Source organism: Vombatus ursinus, unplaced genomic scaffold, assembly GCF_900497805.2.
Source record: "Vombatus ursinus unplaced genomic scaffold, bare-nosed wombat genome assembly UNPS02014774.1, whole genome shotgun sequence".
Taxonomy (NCBI): domain Eukaryota; kingdom Metazoa; phylum Chordata; class Mammalia; order Diprotodontia; family Vombatidae; genus Vombatus; species Vombatus ursinus.
Window position 1 is genome coordinate 16,526,291 of NW_020954552.1, and position 19,974 is coordinate 16,546,264.

Consider the following 19,974-nt stretch of genomic DNA (forward strand, 5'->3'; position numbering starts at 1 on the left):
AAGTCTCCTTTTTCTCATCTATAAAATCTACCTCACAAATTTACTGCAAGAAACAAAATTCAGATACGGGAGGACTATCCTATACCCCTCAACCCCATTTAACATAAGATGCTCTAAGTCAAGATACCTTTATCAGGTGGGATGGCCTCTTTGTGTGAGTTACAAAATCAATCAAAGGTGTGAACAATTTCTTAATATTTCTATTGAATTAATAAGAGATATAAACAAGCCACAAACAAGTTCTTAATGAATTTTGGAGAAGTGAAAGACTTGGGTCATTGTAGGAAAGCCAGTGACTCCCCCCAGGAAATCTCTTGTAGCTATGACAAATAGTCACAGCTGTAGGGCTCATAATAAGCAGCCCGCCAAGTTGGGATTCAGGATTACACTCCTCTACCTAGTGGTGGAGACACAGCAGCCAACGCCCTGAGAGAGAATCCCTAGGGTGGCAAAGTGAGAGACCCTGTTTCCTTCTCTTCCCAACCCTCTTCACCTAGAGGATGACTTTCAACAACTTTGGAAGATTTGGATTTTCCCTGCGCTTTGATAACTGTGTCCTCAGAACATCAATAGTTGACTGAAATATTGACATCAGGCGCTCGGGGCAAACTAGACAATCCAATGAAAGGCAGCCTCAGGACTTCACAAAAATACTGGCTTTCCCCATTTTCCCCAGGGACTTTTTGTGTATATGTAAGATTTTGCCCCACTCAGGGGGCTCTGTTCAGACACTATATGTGAAGGTCAAAAGAAATAGTTCCAAAGGGGCTATTCTGTATGGATGAAGATCTAAAGGAGACTGAGAAAGAGCCGTGAAACCAGTAGGAGAACCCAGAGAGCAGTGTCACAAAAACCTAAACAAGAAAGAATATCTGGTAGATCAAAGTCTGCAGAGAGGGCAAAAGGACAAGGAATGAGAAAAGACCATTAGATTTACTAATTAAGAGATCATTGTTAACTTTGGAGAGAGTAGTTTCAGTTGAATAATGAGATTGGAAGCCAGACAGCCAGAAGGTTTAGGAGAGAGTTTGAGGAAAGTAGAGGCATTAAGTACAGGTGACTTTTTAAAGGAGGTTAGCTCAGAAGAGGCAGATGGATAGCTACCTAGGATCGGGGCTCCAGGGAAGGATTTTTGTTTGTTTTTAAAGAATGGAGGGGATGTGGGATGTAGGCAGTAGAAAGGGAGAGATTAAAGTTTAGGGAGGGAATGGGGATTTATGCATTCTAAATGCATTTTGTTGAACTGTGATAAAAGAACATCTCAATAATGGAAAGCAGTTAAGCAGAAACTCATCTGATTTAGTGATTTGCACTGAAAATATGTACAATAGTCTTTCCCAGGAATTCCATGCCATGAGGAGGAAGCTATGTTTTGTTTGCTGTTCTCTGAGACTTTTACTGATTTTTCAGTTACTTATACTTTAATTTCATTTTAGGGTCTTTTTATTTACATTCTACAGGTTTTGTTTACTCCACTCTGCATCAGTTTCTGCAAATCTTTCCCATGTTTCTCTTTCACATATCTTATTTTTTAATCATTCCCCAATTGATAGGCACCTACTTTCTTTCCAAATCACCAGTATTAATAAGTGTGAAATCATTTGGTCTGAATGAAAAATATCAAATTAGTCTGATCTATCAAGGTCAAAATTAATTGGTTCACTTGCTGACTCAGAATTTCATTCTCTGTATTCATTATTTAGAATCATATACTCAATCATAATCCTGAGAGTGTTCTTAATTCAAACCTCTCATTTTATAGGCAAAAAAAAAAATAAGCCTCAGAGAATCTACATGACTTACCTATGGATAGTACTCGTTATCAGAGCCATTACTAGGCCTGGGTCTCTTGACTTAGTTTAGGGCTATTTCCATTGCACCATAGAGTAACTTTTATTCCTCTGTTACCAACATAGGAAGAAAGGGAAAGTCATTAATAAGTCCTAAGCCCAGACTTTTTATCAACTCCTAGCCTATTTGCCATCCCCAGATCTGTTTGGAAAACCTGGAAACTGAATCCTGAAATATAAAGACACATTTTTACTTGAGAAAAAAGTGTTTAATTAGAACTTTCAGGCATAAGGACTAATAAAGAAACTTTCAGGAAAATCATGAATGTAGAAACTCAGTAGAAGTTTGAGACCTTTCAAGAAGAGTCTGGTGATAGGGAGATTTACCACCACAGGGAACACCTTTCCCTTCAAATGCCTCTCTTGCAAAAGCCATTTGGGCTGCTTCACTGTCCACAAGGTTTAGATGAGATGAGGTCCAACGATTCTCTTCCTTCTGATGCAATGGAAAAATACCACTAGGCCTTACCATCTGCCCTGCCTTTATTCCCTAAAATGTCATCTGATCTATTGACATACCTTAAGGATGATTGGGCCTTGAGATCTGCCCCAACATAGAACCCTTTAGGAATTCCTGGCCTTTCTATCCACCCAGTAGCTGAACTTTCTCTTTATGTGTTTTGTTCCTCAATCACACTGTAGAATCTTTGAGATTAAGGATTGACTAACCTTTTCTATGCGTGTTCTAACACAGAGCTTCTTAAACTTTTTCCAGTCAGGACTCCTTTTTGTGGTTCAGCAACATTAGTGTTACGTAGCCTGAGGGCATGCTTAGTGCAAAGTGCACATGCTTTGTGCTCAGAACTAAGGCTGCAGTGAAGTTGTGCAATGCAAAGTGGACCAAAGCTGCCAGAAACACCTTGGATTCATTATGCATTCAATTTTTAATTAACTTTTGGTCATTGTGCATTTAGAAACCTTTTACTGTTGCCAAATTTTTCGCAACCCCATATGAGGTCATGACCCACAGTTTAAGAAGCACAGCCTCTCATATAACATAGTGCTTGGTGCATCATAAATGTTTATGCTTTTTCATTCAGAACTTCTGGGTCAAGTGAAAGAAGAGATGAGAGACGGATATTTGTTTCTCCTCTCCTCACCTAGAGGAAAAATTAACTCCAAAATACGTGTCCTGAAGCCCTGTCTACTATTTCTAGTCAAGTGAGGTCTCATGTTCATAGTTATATTTCTTATTGCTCAGCTGTGCCTTCTTGAGAACTGGGGAAGAGTCTATACCTTCCTATCTTCCTGTGCTCCACTAGATTAAAAAGTTTCCAAGGAACAGATAAGTCTTGAATAAAAAAGACTGCCCCATTCATGACAGAAGCCTACCTACTAAAGCCACGATCCATTGGAGATCTTTTGAGACCTATTATACAGGTTGGAGCCCAGTGAGGAATGCGAAGGTTTTTCTGCCTTTCCTCCTTTCCAAACACCTAAACTTCATTTACTTGTTAAACTATGTTGGTACCAAAGATAGCTGGAACACCCTTTTCTACATCCAACCAAGAAAGTTCTTCTGTTTTTTTCATTATGCAAAGTTTTATAGCTATCGATTTAAAAAAGTTTGTAGGTAGCTAGGTGGTATAGTATTTAGAGTGTTGGAGTAAGAAAGATCTGAATTCAAATTGACTAATATTTACTAGCTGTGGGACCCTGGGCAAGTCACTTAACTTCTGTCTGCTTCAATTTCCTCATGCACCTGTCCCTCAGAATTGTTGTGAGAATCAAATGAAATAATTTATGTAAAGTACTTTGTAAACTTTGAAATGCTATATAAATGTTAGCTATCATTCTTGTTGTTAAAAAAAAAACTTGGGAAGGGTGGTTTGAGGAAAACAGTCTTGGTCTATATATTCTTTTGAAAAGAGAACTACTTTTAAATCAATATGTCATACATTTATGTACATAAATAACTTGTATGGTCCCAAGAGCTGACTAGGTTGCTTGTTGGTAAAGTTAGGAACTCTGAATAATCACTCCAAACATGCCTCAAAGGAATTGATTGTAACTCATCATAATCTTTAACTTTATTTTCTCCCAAATGTCCAAATGAGATATTGTCTTACTGTTGTTTCTTCTATATGAAAAATGAATTGTTTGTTACCCGTAATGTCTCCTTCCTTAGTACTTTTTGTTCTTTATGCTAATATTGAGAGTTCTTCAAGGTACTAGAGAATGCATTCTTTTCTTCAGAAAACAATGTTATCTTTCTAACCATCTAATTTCTCTTTGTGCTTTGATACAATCATTATTCACTAGGCAGCATGGAACTGTGGGAAAAGGACTAAACTAGGAAGAAGGAGATTTGGAATTTAATTCTAGCTTTGCACTATCTTTGTAACCTTGAGCAATTAATTTAAGCTTTGGAATCTCCATTCCTTCATCTGTGAAATGAGACCATTAGACTAGATTAGCCCTCAAGCTGTTTTCAGCTCTAAAATTCTTTAATGCCATAAGTAAACTAGATGTCCCAGCACTAGAATGGAAATTGTCAATGATATGTTCAAATCCAGAGGAAATATTGTTATAATAATTGTGTACCTTGATTTCAAAAGATAGTATGTTGCTCAATTGATGAGATTTGACTTGATCCTTTAGTACTTTAAAAAATCACAATTAAGCATTAATTAGAGTGTTGGCAAACTGCCACCACTAATTTTTACAGTAGTAAGAATGTTTTAGGATGTGAATTTTCTTTGTATCAGCATTTTCTTAACTTTCAAAATCTGCTGAATAATTTGGAAAATCATAAATTCATTTTCAAATCTTGATGGCTTCAGAAAGGCTTTTTGATCACAGATTCAAATGTGTGTTGAAATTCCTGCTATATCAATAGACATTTGGGGTCTCTGTCTAACAGAAAACTAGTCAACAGAATCCCAGTTAAGTAATATCCATATATGGAAGATGAAGCTACCCTCCAAGCATTATATATATATTTCTGAAAGTTTTTATAATGGTTAACTCAACATGTACAAGAGGGAAAAGCTTGGAAAAGGACATATGTAACTAATTCACTTGAATGATTAATTTATATAACTGCAATGAAGTGCCATAGTAATATAGACTATGTGGCCCTATGGTTTGTATCATTTTCTCAAGGACTCCCTAAGCCTTTCTTACAGAGTGTTATCTTAGCATGTGTTTTCTGATAGAATTGGGGTTTCTGCCAAGATTTGCATTTCACTCTAAAAGCCCAATATAACTGTGACTGAAGATTAGTCCTGGCTGGAACCTTGTAACAATTATTATTCTGATAAATTTCCTGAGTAAATTTAGTGGTTTTGAGAGGATCCATATTTCTGGATTCTGTAGGCTTATATCACTGATATTTTTTAGAATGGAAAATTTTATGTGCATAAGTCTGATGTTAATTTAGCAGATACATTTCTCTTGACTAGTTCTTAAAATATGTAGCCAACCCATTAAGGATTTGTTGAAGGGGGAAGGGAGTTAATCTAGTGGGTTTTATTTTTTCCTTTTCCCTTCTCATATATCTGACCATTGCTATTGGTTCATCATATTTTGCTTTAAAACAAATTAAGGGAGGAACATGACCCGAATAAAGAAGCACCTTTATCTTTATAGGTTCTGTACACTCAAGATTTTTATCCCTAAGTGACAAAGACTTGTTAGTACGAATGTAACTTTTCAAAATAATAGGGGCTGAGCATTCTGAAAATTAGGGTTATGTATGTACCACTTACCAGAAAGCTATTTATGTATCCTGTGGTAGCAAACAACTTTCTGTTTACTTTTGCATTTTCACATTGACTAAAAAAATGGTAAATTCCAGTTCTTACCTGAAAATAGATCCCTCCAGCAGTGCAGTAATCCTTTTGCTGTAGTCATGTCAGACTCTTCATGATCACTAGACACATAAAAGATCCCTAATTTGTTGGCTGGATTGGAGCACAACTTGATTGGAATAATACTTGCTGTGTGACTCTAGCTAAGTCACTTAGTCTCTCTGTGCTTCTGGTAGCTCTCTAAGAGTTGCTGAATACTTAATGATTTGCATAAGTAAGAGGTGTTGACTCTTCTGCATTCTCTTTAGCCATGAAATCCCAATGAAAGCTATCACTACAGGTACCTTCCTCAGTTCCCTCTCCCCACCTCTAAGGGAAATTGAAGCTTAGGGCGTGAAAGTGGTTTGCCCAAGGCTACACAGTTATCACGTGTCAGAGCCAGGACTCCTGCCCTTGACACATGACTCAAATTGAGTCCTTTTGCACATCAGATTGTCCCAACTAATCCATCTCAGGGTTTTTCCCTAGCAAAAGGAAATGGTGTAACTTTTTGACTTGAAAGCCTTACAATCAAGAGGTCCCTTGCAGTTCTACAAGCCCATGATACTGTAATAGTACAACATGGATTGTACCAGCATTGTGTATTAAGTAGTTTGCTATTTTTCTTGGGAAGATTGAGATCAGTGGTCATGCCACAGTCTAATAAAAATGTATTCAGTACCACAGGTATTCAACATATGAGAATTAGAGTTAACAGATTTGCCAAGTTCAGGTACCATGCTTTTGTATGTGCCTGTGTATATCCAGATAGCACCCACTATAGCTCTATACACACAGTCAACATTCAACAAATATCTATGATGTAAGAAAAAAGTTTTATATCTCCTTAGAAGAAGCTAAAATGGCCTATTATCGTAGACCTGTTTGATAGATCACATTGCCATCTTCATTCAGTTGTGCTTCCCTCGAGTTTAAGTTGTCTCGTTCAGCCTTTATTTACACTTATAGTTACTGCATAGATATGAGTTCTTGGGACTTGGGAGTATATATAATGGGAGGAAAACTATCACTGATTATTCTTCTCTCCAAATGTATCTTTCTCTCTCCTTCACCTCTGTAATACCCTTGACATTCCTCTGTCTGACTATAATTCCCTACCGTTCCATCCTTCCCTATTCTTTACACTCATCTAGCTCTCCACTGCCTCCACCTCTAAGTACCATTTCAGGCCATTGTCTCTTTTCTGACTTCTCTTTTGTCCCATTCCAGCCACACCCTTAAAGTTAACTTGCTCAACTACGTTTTTACTCTTGAGTGTCTCACCTCATTGCCCTGTGGCCATTTATACATTAGCCTGCACTACTCCTACTATTTTCTTTGTTCCTACACACAGGCTACTGAACCAAGCTGGAGGCAAGTCACAACCCATGTTGACTGGGTCTGTGACAAATTCATGATACACCATTTCAACCATGCCCTCCCTGCTGCAGTCCAATGTTTTTCGTTACCCAAATTGATTCTCCACCTCACTTCCAGCAGAAGCTATTCCAAACTTTCTCTTCTTTTCTCAAACCTTCCATGCTATTTTTTTTTTAGGCAATTGGGGTTAAGTGACTTGTGCAGGGTCACACAGCTAGTAAGTGTCAGGTGTTTGGTCTGAGGTCGGATTTGAACTCAGGTCTTCCTGACTTCAGGGCCGGTGCTCTATCTATTGTGCCACCTAGCTGCCCCTCAAACCTTCCATCCTAAGCCCAACCTGAGGGCCTCATTTCTTTACTGAGAAAATTGAGGCCATCTTACATAAGCACCTTCTTCTCCTTTTCTCTTCATCTCACAACTCCTCCCATTATGTGTACTCCCTCTCTTTCTTTCTTTCTCCCAGTCTCTGAAAATGAGATGACCCTTCTCTTTGTCAAGGCTAACCCTTTTGCTTGCACTTTTGAGCTTATCTCCTTCCATCTTCTCCAGAAGATCACAGCCTCAGCCATCCCCTGTTCCCACTTCTGTTTGATCTTCAACCACTAGCTAGGACTTCCTATCCTATTGCTTTCAAACATGCCCAAATCTTCCCCATTCTTAAAAAAAAAAAAAACCTTCATTAAACCCTACCAACTCCTCCATTTCTCATCCAAACTCCAAGAAAAGGTTGTTTGTATGAGTTGCTTCTACTTCCTTTCTTTCCAGTCATTCTTCAACCTTTTGAAATCTGTCTTCCAACTTCATCACTCAATTGAAACTCTTCTTTCCAACATTATAAGCTGTATCTTAATTAAGAGATCCGATGAAATTTTCCCGGTCCTCATCCTCCTAGTCTTACCTACTGCATTTGACATGAATGACCACCTACTCCTTGATATCACTCTTCTCTCTGGGTTTCCTTTATGCTACTCTCTACTGAGGGCAGCTAGGTGGTGCATTGGATAGAACACTGGGCCTGAAGTCAGCAAGACCTGAGTTCGAATCCAGATGCAAGACACTTATTAGTTGTGTGATCCTGAGTAAGTTACTTAATACTGTTTGCCTCACTTTCCTCACCTATAAAATGAGCTGGAGAAGAAAATGGCAAACCACTCTGGTATCTTTGCCAGGAAAACCCCAAATGGGGTCACGAAACATTAGACACCACTGAAACTACTGAACATCAACACTACCACCAATCAACACTACCACCACTCTCTCCTGATTGTCCTACCTGTCTGACCACCTGTATTGAGTCTCCTTTCCTGCTTCATCAAACATATCTTGCCCCGACTGTGAGTGTGCACCAAGGCTCTGTCCTAGGCCCTATTCTAGGATCACATAGTGGAAAGAACTTTGGAGGCCACTGCGTCCAGACCTCATGTCTGGATAAGTATACTGAAGTATAGAAAAGTGAAGTGACTTGGTCAAATTCCTACAGCTAACACATGTTGGAGGAGGGACACGAACCCAGGTTTTAGTGATCCCAAGTCCAATGCCTTACCTCTGTGATTTCTCATCAGATCTCAAGGTTAAATAGTCATCACTGTGCAAATGACTACTACAAGATGTATATATCCATCTCTTTGACCTCCTCTGAGCTTCAGGCCTGCACCATTTCAAACTGAATATCTTAGGTATATCTCACACTCATTATGGCCAGAACAAAGCTCTTTATCCTTCCCTCCAGATGCTCTCCTTTTCCAAATTTCCCTCTATCTCTTGATTGTTAAAATCATCATAAGGATTCAGCATTCAAGAACAACCCATTTCCCAACAGATGGTGAGACAGATGCATATACCTTGGTTTGTATTCCATACACTACACCAAAATAGCTCCCTCATTCCCCTCTGATACCTGTTAATTGTACTTCTTGGCTGTGTAATCATGTGATCAAGATGTCACAAGTATTTGTGTTCTTGTAGCACTAATGTTAGGCTGGACATAGACATTAGATACCATCTCAACAACCATCATAAACCCTCGCATATGTAATGTAGAAACAAACCTTATATTGTCTCTTATTGCAGTTTTCCAATTTAAACTTCTCTTCCACTTCTGTTATTCTTCTTTTTATTAATCTATTTGACAGATTTTTGAATGAACTGGTTAGCAACACTGGTCAGTTATTCAGTAGAGTTTTTGTGAGAGTAGAGCCAGTGTGACAGTGGTGGAAAGAAAGAAAGTTATGTCTGGAGAGATTCTTTCCTTACAAAGCTTAGTTTATATATAAATATCCAATTATACTTTAAATACAGTTATCATTTAATATAGTGCCTAGGATTAACCAGTATAAAAGTAGATATTTTATATCATAACTAGCTATTCACTCGTTGATTGGTTAGATGGCTAAAGATGAAAAATGAATTTCTGTCTCAGCAAGAGAGCTTGTAAAATTTGCCAACCATTTTCTACTGTCTATTTGTGTGAGTTAGCATAATCACTCTATTCTTGTTTTAAATCATAATATAGACACAAACTCAATGTCAAGCTACATTTAAGACTGTGTTTGTCTGGTGTTAAGCCAAATATTGCAAAACTTTGTTCAAATAAGAAAATCCAACAACAAAATTCAGTTTAGATATGATTACTATATCATGTTAAACATCTCTCAAATTGTAACTTATTTCATCAAAATGTTATTTATATTTTAAAAAGCTTATAAGATAAAGAAATTTAATATGAAATTTTGCAGCTGATAGCAGATGAGGTCTTGCCTGATTGCTTTTAATTCTTACAGAATGTTCTATATTAAAAAAGTCAAAATTGTTTTATAATTTTACTTTTATAATTTTATATTTAGAGCTCCATAATTCTATGTAGAATACATTTTGTATTTTATAATTATATAATATAAATTTTAGTTTGGAGCTTTTTGGGGATAAAAGTTATCTTTATAGCTATTATAAGCAATTAATGAGTACATCTAAAAGAATATTATGAGTAGTATATTAAATTGCCTTGGTGGTTCACAACACATTTTTTTGTTGTTTTTGAAAGGGGGTTGTGGAACAAATAACACTGGCAACCACTGACATACACTAATGAAATCACAGATCAGGACCAAAATAAAAAGGTGCCAGATTCTGTCTATTTCCTTACATTGGTGTTATCCATAATTTTTTCATGATTCAGTGTTTAATAGACAAGTTAAGTAACACATAATATTAGAAAAGACTTTTCAACTTGAGCATCACTGAAATAAATGATAAGCAAATTGGAATAGGTATGCTAATATTCCCATAGAAGAACGATTGTGATTCCAAACATGCAAGTGCTTTAATAATTTATCAGAATTTATATTAACAAAGCAAAGATACAGGCATATGCTATATAATTTAATATATATAATATTTTATATATAATATACAACAATATAATGTAAAATATAATTTAATATATTTAACATTTAATATAATTTCCAGAATCATATAGAGTTTAGTTCTGGAAGGAATTTCAATAATCATCTAACCTATTCTAATTTTCAAATTGAGGAAACTAAGATCTAAAGTGTTTCAATGACTAGTTCAAAGTCACAATTAGTGGAAGAACACAGGCTCAGACCCAAGTCTCCTCTGTGACCTTGTGAGAAATCACTTATCTTTTCTGGACCTTTGTTTCCCTGTCTGTATAATGACAGGGCTTAACTTCCTATGAGCCATGTCAGGTTTCTATTCTCATTTTGACTTCTTTTTCCCTATCACCATAGCCTGACCAATGAAGTTATAATCATATATAGATATGGATATAGATAGAGATATACACACGTATGTGGATATATATTTGCATATATACATACACAAATACATATACACATACATACATATATATGTATATGTGGATTAGATTCATAGCACCTGCCTCCTAATTTCAGACGCACAATATCTATACAGACAGAAATTGAAAGGTTAGATGGATATTGGACAAAATTCAATGTTACCTTAATTCAGCATCTGCTCATTTATATGCAAGGCACTATACTGTACTATAGATACAAAGGCAAAAAGGACAAAAACATCCCTGCCTTCAAGACTCATGCATTCCGCTCTGAGCAGTGCAACATTTAGACAGATAAACATGACATCAGGAAAGGCTTTCTGTAGAAGATGACAAGGATTCTAGGTAAAATGTAAAGGTAACATTATTTTAGCAGTTGTGTGAAGGATAAATTGGAGAGAGAAGACTGTGAACCAGGAGTCTAATTAGGAAACTATTGTAGTAGTCCAAGCAAAAGATTATGAGAGGCTGACCTAAAGTGGTGACTGCATGAATGAGAGAGAAAAGGATGGCTCTGTATATATAGAAGGAAGTGAGTAGCTGCATTTTATGAAGTGATTTGTAAAAGCAAAGTTACAAGAATCGCACATGGTCTTCCACCATCTGACTTATTGAAACAAAGATTTTTATATTCTAACCAATATTTTGTTAAATATGATCTTCATAAATCCCTACTATCCTACCTCATTTTATTTCTATTTCTTTTGTCTCTTTGCTCTTCCAAAAACTCAGGAATCATTATATTATTAGTGATAAAACTACTCCCTTTTTAAAAAAACTAACTTATGATCTCAGTTATTTTTTATATTCTGAATTTTTTTTAAAAAAAGCTTTTTCTTTCTTTCTGTTCACTGTATTATCACACTCTGCTTATAATTACATGATGACCCCTCCCCAAAGTCCCAACAAAATGTATTATGTAAAACGTCAATGTAGCAACCTTTAAAATAGCTTCTTTTAATTTTCAGAAGCATAGGTTCCTTTTGATTTAGATCTGAGTGAGTGTAATTGAGGATTTTGATGTCAGTTATTCAGCAAAGACATAATTTGGAGGTGCTTTTCCCCCAAAAAGACCAGCAGTGCAGAAGGTGTTTGTTATACCTGTGGACCAAAGAATCTTTGACTCCAGCAAATCTGGGGGAGTAGTACAAAAGTGTAACTTCTGGGAAGAAAAAGACATTTTATTGAAATATCGTTGTTACTCAACTCAGACCCATAGTTGTAGCAATATCTGTTCCCTTAACTATCTTTAATTAAATTCTAGTCAATTATTTTCATCCTGATGAATTGGATAATACAGTGACATGGATATAGATCTATATTGGTAAGGTATCAGGAAGCACTTATATTACATGGAGGTTGTGGTGGATTTTGAGCAGCTCATTTAATCTCTGTGCCTCATTTTCCCCTGCTGTAACATGAGGAAGTATTACCACATGGTAAAACTGGTCCATTCCGGTTCTGTATCTATGATTTTTTTTAATGACCAAGGGTTATTGTTATAATTATCAATTTCCATATGCTAGAACAATTACAGCCTCAAAACCTATTTAAATGTTATAAGGGCTTTTTGGCTCTACAATAATAAGTGATACTCCCAAACCTCCATGCCTGTCCTTTTATAGCTCCTCGGCTGTTTTTTGAAGTTGGTTTGTTGGTGTTCTCTATTTGTAATCTATCTGTAATCTTGTCTACTCAGTATTGTCTGGATGGAAGCCTGAGGACTTTCCTGTAAGTAAATGGACCTTGAGAGGGCTCTTCTCCTCAATGCTTAGAGGCCATTTCTTTCTTTGAGGTTGGTGGAAGCCTGATGTCTAGAGAAGTAGAACATACCATAAATATGTGTATTGCATGTATGTCAGTATTCTTCAAAGTATATAAAGTATATTTTACCTTAATGCCACATAACCTAGAGAAGTTTTTAATATGTCCGATAAACTAAAAGCTAATAACTTTTAAGAAATATTATATTGATTAAGCTGTCAAAATGGTATATGTCATGTGTTGTATGTGTGTGTGTATGTTTGTATGTGTGTGTGTGTTGCTAGGTTAAATTTTGTGCCTTAACCTTAGAGGCTCAAAGTACCATCCAGATGTCAAATCCTAGAGATTTGTTTCTTCTTGAAGCCTTTTATCTTCTGATAACTACTTTTCTTTCTGGTCCCAACCAATGAATTTTATCAGTGTAGGGAACTCCAAATATGGAAACTCACTCCACCAATATATGCTAACAACCCCCCCAAATAACACTTTATAGTGTTGTCAAGATGGCTTGAGTGCTAAGTCATATGGTGACTTGCCGGTGATCATACAACCTATGTCTGTGTCAGAGGCAAGACTTGAACTCATATCTTTCAGACACCAAAAGTAGCTTTCTGTCCACTATGCCATATCATTGATGAAACAAACTTTGACAAAGAAAATAATGGTGTTTGGCCTGTAACAGATAAAAAGGAAAAATCTGAATCCTTTTGAACTAGCATGATTTAAATGTCTATGGAACATTTATAATATCATTCCAGGTTTCATGCTGAAGGAATATCAATCACTCAAAGGTTTATTAAGCAGGCTGGGAGAGATAGAGAGAAATGAAACGGTTCCTGTCCTCAATAAGCTTCCATTCTCTCAGGGAAGAAAATACATACACATAAAAGTTTATATAAAAATAACTGCGGAAAGAGGTGCTAACTACCGGGGACCCAAGAAACATTTTGAGTAGGAAGTTGCTCCTGAGCTGTGGTATTGAGAAGGGAGTACATTGCAGAAAGGAGGGACAGCCTATGCGAAGACATAAAGAGGCATGTCATGGATGAGAACGAGAAGAAGGTGGTTTGGCTGGACTGTAGAATATGTAATTTGAAATAAGGTTGGAAAGGTATGTTGGAGCTAGATTGTCAAAAGGCTTTAAATTTCAGAGGAGTTTTTCTTTGATCCTAGAGGTAATAGGGAGTCACTGGGATTTATTTAGCAGGGGAATGACGTGATCTGACTAGTACTTTAGGAATGTCACTGTGGCAGCTCTATGGAGCATATATTTTGAGAGGGGAGAGACTTAAACCAGGGTAGCCAGTTAGGAGGCTGTTTCAGTATAGATGAGAGGTGATAAGGGCTGGAACGAGAATGAATGCTGTGAAGGTGGAGGAAAGCAGTTGAATATGAGAAATATTTTGGTGGTAGAATGGGCAAAATTTGTCACCTGACTGCAATAAAAGGTACTCCTGTTTACCAGTACCCCATAGATTTAGAGTAAAACAGATAAGAATATTAATAATATTGAAATTTTATGTCTTTTTAGAGGATCTTCCATTTTGTAGCTACATGCTTAAACAATTTGACTTTGAAAGTTTTTAAGTTCTGTCTGCATACACACAAATGAGAAGGTCTGTGGTGGTTAATTATAGTAGTTGTTGGTTCATAATAGCCTATTTTGCAACATGGTTTGGACAGAAAGGGAAAAGAAAAGCAAAGAATGTTGGAATGATTATTACTATTTTAGGAACTATCATATACCTGTGACAAATTCATGGCTTCCCAAAATTGTAACATGATGAAACTCCACCTTCTGCTTTCTTCTGTTTCCTCTTCACCTATCCACACTATCCTATTGTCTTTGTTGAAGTGGTAAAAACTGTAATATATTGTGAGTCAACAACACATTTAATATTGAGCATAAGACATTCTCTCTAACATTAAATAGCTTACTCTTTAGAACAGAAAAAATAAAAGCACATATACATATATATACAGATACATATGCATATAATATATACACATAATACATACATATGTACACATATCTATTCACACACACATACACATATATATATAGATGTGCACATATATCTATGCATACATGTGTAAAAACACAAAAGTCAGAGCCATATCAATATGTAAATGCATATAGAAATGACAGGAAAAAAACCTTACATAACCAATTATAACTATATCAGCTAAATAATCTCAAAGGATGCTTAATCATGAAATGACATTTCAAATGGGGCTAATCTATAAAGATTTAATGAAGGAAATGAATCTTCAGCTGAGTTTTAAAGGACAGTAGTAATACATCCTGCTAGCAATAAGAAAGGAGGAAACCTACAACAACTAGTAATATATTCGACATACTTGTTGCTCTGCATGGGTAACCTTTACCTTTTAAAGTGGAAACATGGCCCTTTTCTGGCCCAGTTCTGTTTTACTATTGAAAAGCTTATAGACAAGGCTATACTTTTCCATATCAGGCAAAAAAAATAATATTTTTGTTGTTGCAATTGTACAGTTTTTAAGATACATTATTACAAATATTACCACATATTAAATGCAGACAAATTGAACCTTCTAGAGGTAAGATATACTTGTTGAGCTTTCTGATTACATCATGTATAAAATGGTCAAAGTCAGTTTTTGTGCGACGGCAGAATCCGATATTTGGTCATTCTTAATTTGTTGGCTCATATTGCTAGATTAAGCTAATTTTGTTTTGCGTTAACTGGTGGGTACTTGTATTCCAATGGTAGGGAAGAATTTCCAAACCTTCTATAAGAATTGTTGAGTATGCAGTAATTCAGTATAAGCCAATTATCTTCCAGAGTCAGTAAACATTACGTGACCTCTATTGTGTTGCCTCCTACCCAGGTTACTGTAGGTCACAAATATTGTAATGAGGTAGGGAGCATGGTGTAGTAGAAAGAACACCAACTAGGAAGTTGAGAGAATTTTATTTATAGTGTCACCTCTGCCATTGATGAGCTTGATGACTTTGGACAAGTCACTTTAGGTCATTAGGCTTTAGGCTCACTTGTAAAGTTAGTGGGAGTAAACTAGTTAATTTCTAAAATCACTTTCAGCTGTACAACTCTATGTATTTATATCTAAAGTTATCAAGTTAGTTGGTATGATCTTGTAAGTTATTTTAGTATTTTCTCTCATGATTTACCAGCAGTACTATGGCAGAAGGGAGCATAGGAGGTTTTGGTTAATTAAGTCCAGTAGATAATGGAATGTGAGAACCCTGGGAAGAGCTAGTTTCTTCTAAACAGATCATGCAATGTTCTTCTTGATATTAAAACTATGTTTTGCCCTGTTTATAATAGAAAGAGAATTGTTTATTCCAAAATGGCATTTACTATTTTCATTGCTGTGCTTTCCAGTTAGAAGTTGTTAGATTGGCAAGTATTAAGTACACATTAAATGAAAAGATAGGTGACTAGTTTTTCCTGTTGGGCAGGAAATAGTGACCATTCATAGTTTATCTTGCCAGTAAGGTTATAATTGCTAGAATTAGGATTTCTAGGTAAAAGCAATTAAACATTATTCTTGATGAAAAGATGTGGTATTATACATTGCTTTCTTTATAGGGGATAAATGATTGTTTCATTTATATTTTAAAAATAAAATGGAAATAAATATTTCTGTATTCTGAAAACAAAGGTAAACTTTTGATTTTGTTTTAAAAATATGAACACTTGTACAAAAATTTGTGGGAATTTTTATTATTTTCAGCATTACAACAACCCACAAAGTATTAATAACTAAGTTAGAAGTTTTTGTGGTTCACCACAAACATCCTTGTGTTTGGTCACTTGACATTAAGAAAAAGAAGCTGAATATGAGTCATTTGGGGGAAAATTCCTCTGAAAGGACTTTAACTTTAATATTGTTACATTTGACTCTGTGCATATATATATCGAGAAGAAACATTTTAACTTTGATAGGAGTTCCCTTTAATATATAAATTGTGCAACAAATCAAGGATTTTTCTAACTTTTTATTAAATTGTTTTGTGATGTACTTCATGTAGTATATATTGTATATCAAGTGACAATGTTAATGTCAGTGTGGCACATTTCAAATAGTCAATATTTATATAAGATCATTTAACACTTCCATCCCTATTCTTTCTTAGCTTCTGAAAGTGCTGTCCATAAGAATGCTTCAGCAAATCAAACTCAGTCAAACGGACAACCCCTTTTTGTCTTGGAGAACAGATTGGAAAGTTATTGGTCTAATTCCTCTTTATTACATCCCTCACTCATCAGATTTCCTGGAGAATAAGTGTTCTTGGAGTCAGTATGCAGGGTTTGATCACCTCTGGGGTACATTCAAAGTAGTTCCTAGGGTCTTCAATCAAATCAGTCTTAAGGGTTTAAAACAACAACAATAACAACAACAACACACCATTCCTCTGGCGTGGCCAACCTAGGACATGGCTTATGGACCAATTGGAATTTTTTCATTCTCTGGCACTTCCTTCTCACCTTGTATAAAATGCTCAAGAATCTGTTAGTGGGACACTGCCATGTTGGTTGTTAGCTACTTAGGAGGAAGGTTTGAAACACTAACTAAAGATGCCACAAACACTTCTTATTCTGTGTTGTTATTTATATGTAAATTATGCTAGTAATGGCAGCATGAATGTTGGGCAATGAATTTGTTCAAGACATGGTTTGTGCTTCGTTGATTACATTGACTCTATTGACATTTTTAGTATGAAAAATTAGAGGATTTGGCCTCTGTTAACATATATTTTGGCTACTATACATTGTTCGAATGTTAAATGTTGAATCAATGCTTCTTTGGCCAGAACTAGAAAAGGCATATAGTCTCATTTAGTTGAGTAATCACAGTAAATGATTTCACAATGAAAGGAGTGATTATTTTATTGCTTCATTTTCAAAATGGTGTTTAAAATCATGTTAACTTAACAGTTATATGCTAGCTGTAACCATATATTAGTACTTGAGCTTGAAAATGAATTCTGTGGTTATCTTACAGTAGTCAAATTACTATTCAGATAAAATGATACTAGAAATCAGTTGGTATTTCGTATATAGTAATAGCGCTATTGATTCATGTTGATCACTCACAGAGAGTCCTTACATGAAGGTTGTATAATTTACTCCACTTTAGTGTCCTTTAAAATTATCCAAACCAATTAATAGAACAGCAAAAGCAAACATTAGCTACATCAGCTTTTGTCAGTGTGCTTTCTAGTGACTTGTTGTAGTGACTTGAAATGACAAATTTGCTAAGTAACTTCAGTTGCAAGATATTTACCATTCATCCTATTAACAATACCAAATTTGTTTTAGCCTAACCAATACAATAGTTGTAATCATAATAGCTTAGATTATTCAGAAAGTACAGGAGTGAGTCCTAATTCCACTTTTGCTTAGAGTGGTCAAAGATGGAAATCCATTATTGTTTTCTCTTCATTGAGGTAAAAGAGGTGAATCTAAAGAAAAGGGGAAGAGATTTAAGATAAGGTAGAATAACATGATAGTAAAAAAAAATTAAATATTTGTATAGGCTACAGGAAGATATGGAATGGCCTTCCTGGAAATCTTTTAAACATCAAACATCAGGATGGATATTGAATGGCCTCACTTCAGGGTTTTTAAAAATAAAGAAAAATACAAAGTAGTGAGATTGATTTTTTTTTTAAAACAAGTATGACAGAACTCATCCAAATGAGTGTTACCTTTCAAAATATTGGCAGACTGGGTATCTTTGTGTCTTTATTCAAAAACACTTAGAGTACATATTTTGGATTTGCCTTTGGATAATATTTACAAGTCAAAAATTAAAATCCATCATATTTCTCTGTAGTTTGGTCTTTTTAGTATCATACCTTTTATATTATTTATTCATTAGACAGGGCTCCAAATACAAAAGTTTACAAAAGTTAAATCGAATTTCAAAGGAAAAAGATTTCCCACCTGTGTTTTTAGGGGTAGTTAAGAGGTGTTAATGGAAGTATCCTTAGAATAAATCTTTGTTCTCTCTTTTATGTTAAGTTCCAATGTATTTTTTAAAAACAAAAATCAATCATACTGCTATTAGTCACAGGCACAAGGAGGAAAGGCTGAACGACTTTTAGAGTTGATGGTCCTATGCTTCTCTGTAAGTTAGAATAAGGTAAAGAAGGGAATATTCTGTTCTGTTGATGAAATACTTTGTTGGCTTGGATTTCATCCTCCTCTACTCTTATGGCATTATGAATATCATACTTTTTTCTGAATTTACATAATCAAGCTATTATAATTAGAAACCCAGAATGTGAAGAGTACATGCCTCATATTCTTGTACAATCACCTTGAAAGATTGTTGTCCCATTTGCCTCCAAAATGCCCATGATAATTTATTAAATGTATATTTACAATGCCATCATGAAAAGTAGATATTAAATAAGACATAAGGAAAAATAAGAACTAGGAAAAATAAGATATCCATGTTTAACATGACCTGTGTGAACACCAAAAAAAGTTTTAGATACATTTGGAAAGTGAAAGGAAATTAATATTGATTTGGAGAAGAATTCAACTAAATGTTGTAATTACTCATGGAACAAAAATTGACCTTTTTAACCTAAGAAACAGTGGCACATTTCTGTATAAATATTTTTGTCAATTCATTAAAGCTAGCTTCCAAACTCTAATGGGAGTATCACACTTGAGGTTTTGGTATGTAACTGTTTCATGAATACAATTTATTTCTTCTAAGGAATCCTACTGTAAGCCCTACGAAATATGGAGTGCAGGTAAACTTGAGAAGTCAGTCAATAAACATTTTTTAAAGTTCCTACTATGTGCCAGGCACTGTGCAAAGCACTGGGGATACAAAGAGACAGTCCCTGCCCCCAAGAAGCTCACAATCTAATGCAGGAAGACAACACATAAAAAGAAGCTAAGTGGGGGAGGGGCATGATGAAGTTCCCAGGTGTCATCGTTCAGTCCAGTCCACCTCTTTATGACCCCATTTGGAATTTTCTCGGCACAGATACCGAGTGGTTTGCCATTTCCTTCTCCAGCTCATGAAGAAACTGAGATAAACAGGGCCAAGTGACTTGCTCAGGATTACACACAGCTAGTATGTGAGGTTAGAGTTGAACTCAGGTCTTCCCTGACTCCAGGTCCAGTGCTTCATTCACCGAGCCATCCAGTTGCCCTCTAAATTATACTAATATTTTTTTAAACAGTTTCAGGCTTCATGCAGATAAGAAAAAAAATGATCATTTTGTCTTCTGTGCACCTTACCTTCTGTCATTCTCTGAACTAGAAATGGCATGGAATATAAAGGAATTGTCTGTAGAATTGAATTACATTTACACACTCTCACTCACACACACACACACACA

The 19,974-nt window shown here is 35.6% G+C and overlaps 1 protein-coding gene and 1 long non-coding RNA gene across 3 annotated transcripts in view; one reads left to right on the forward strand and one right to left on the reverse strand.

The window, feature by feature from the left end:
- The window catches only part of LOC114044604, a 31,021-nt gene extending 25,066 nt beyond the window's left edge, over positions 1-5,955 (reverse strand). The window contains exon 1 of the long non-coding RNA XR_003569268.1: positions 5,657-5,955. This is a non-coding gene — a long non-coding RNA (uncharacterized LOC114044604). The remainder of the gene's footprint in view (positions 1-5,656) is intronic.
- SSBP2 (single stranded DNA binding protein 2) overlaps positions 1-19,974 on the forward strand; it is a 414,580-nt gene that overhangs the window by 247,150 nt on the left and 147,456 nt on the right. The gene's annotated exons all lie outside the window — the stretch shown is intronic.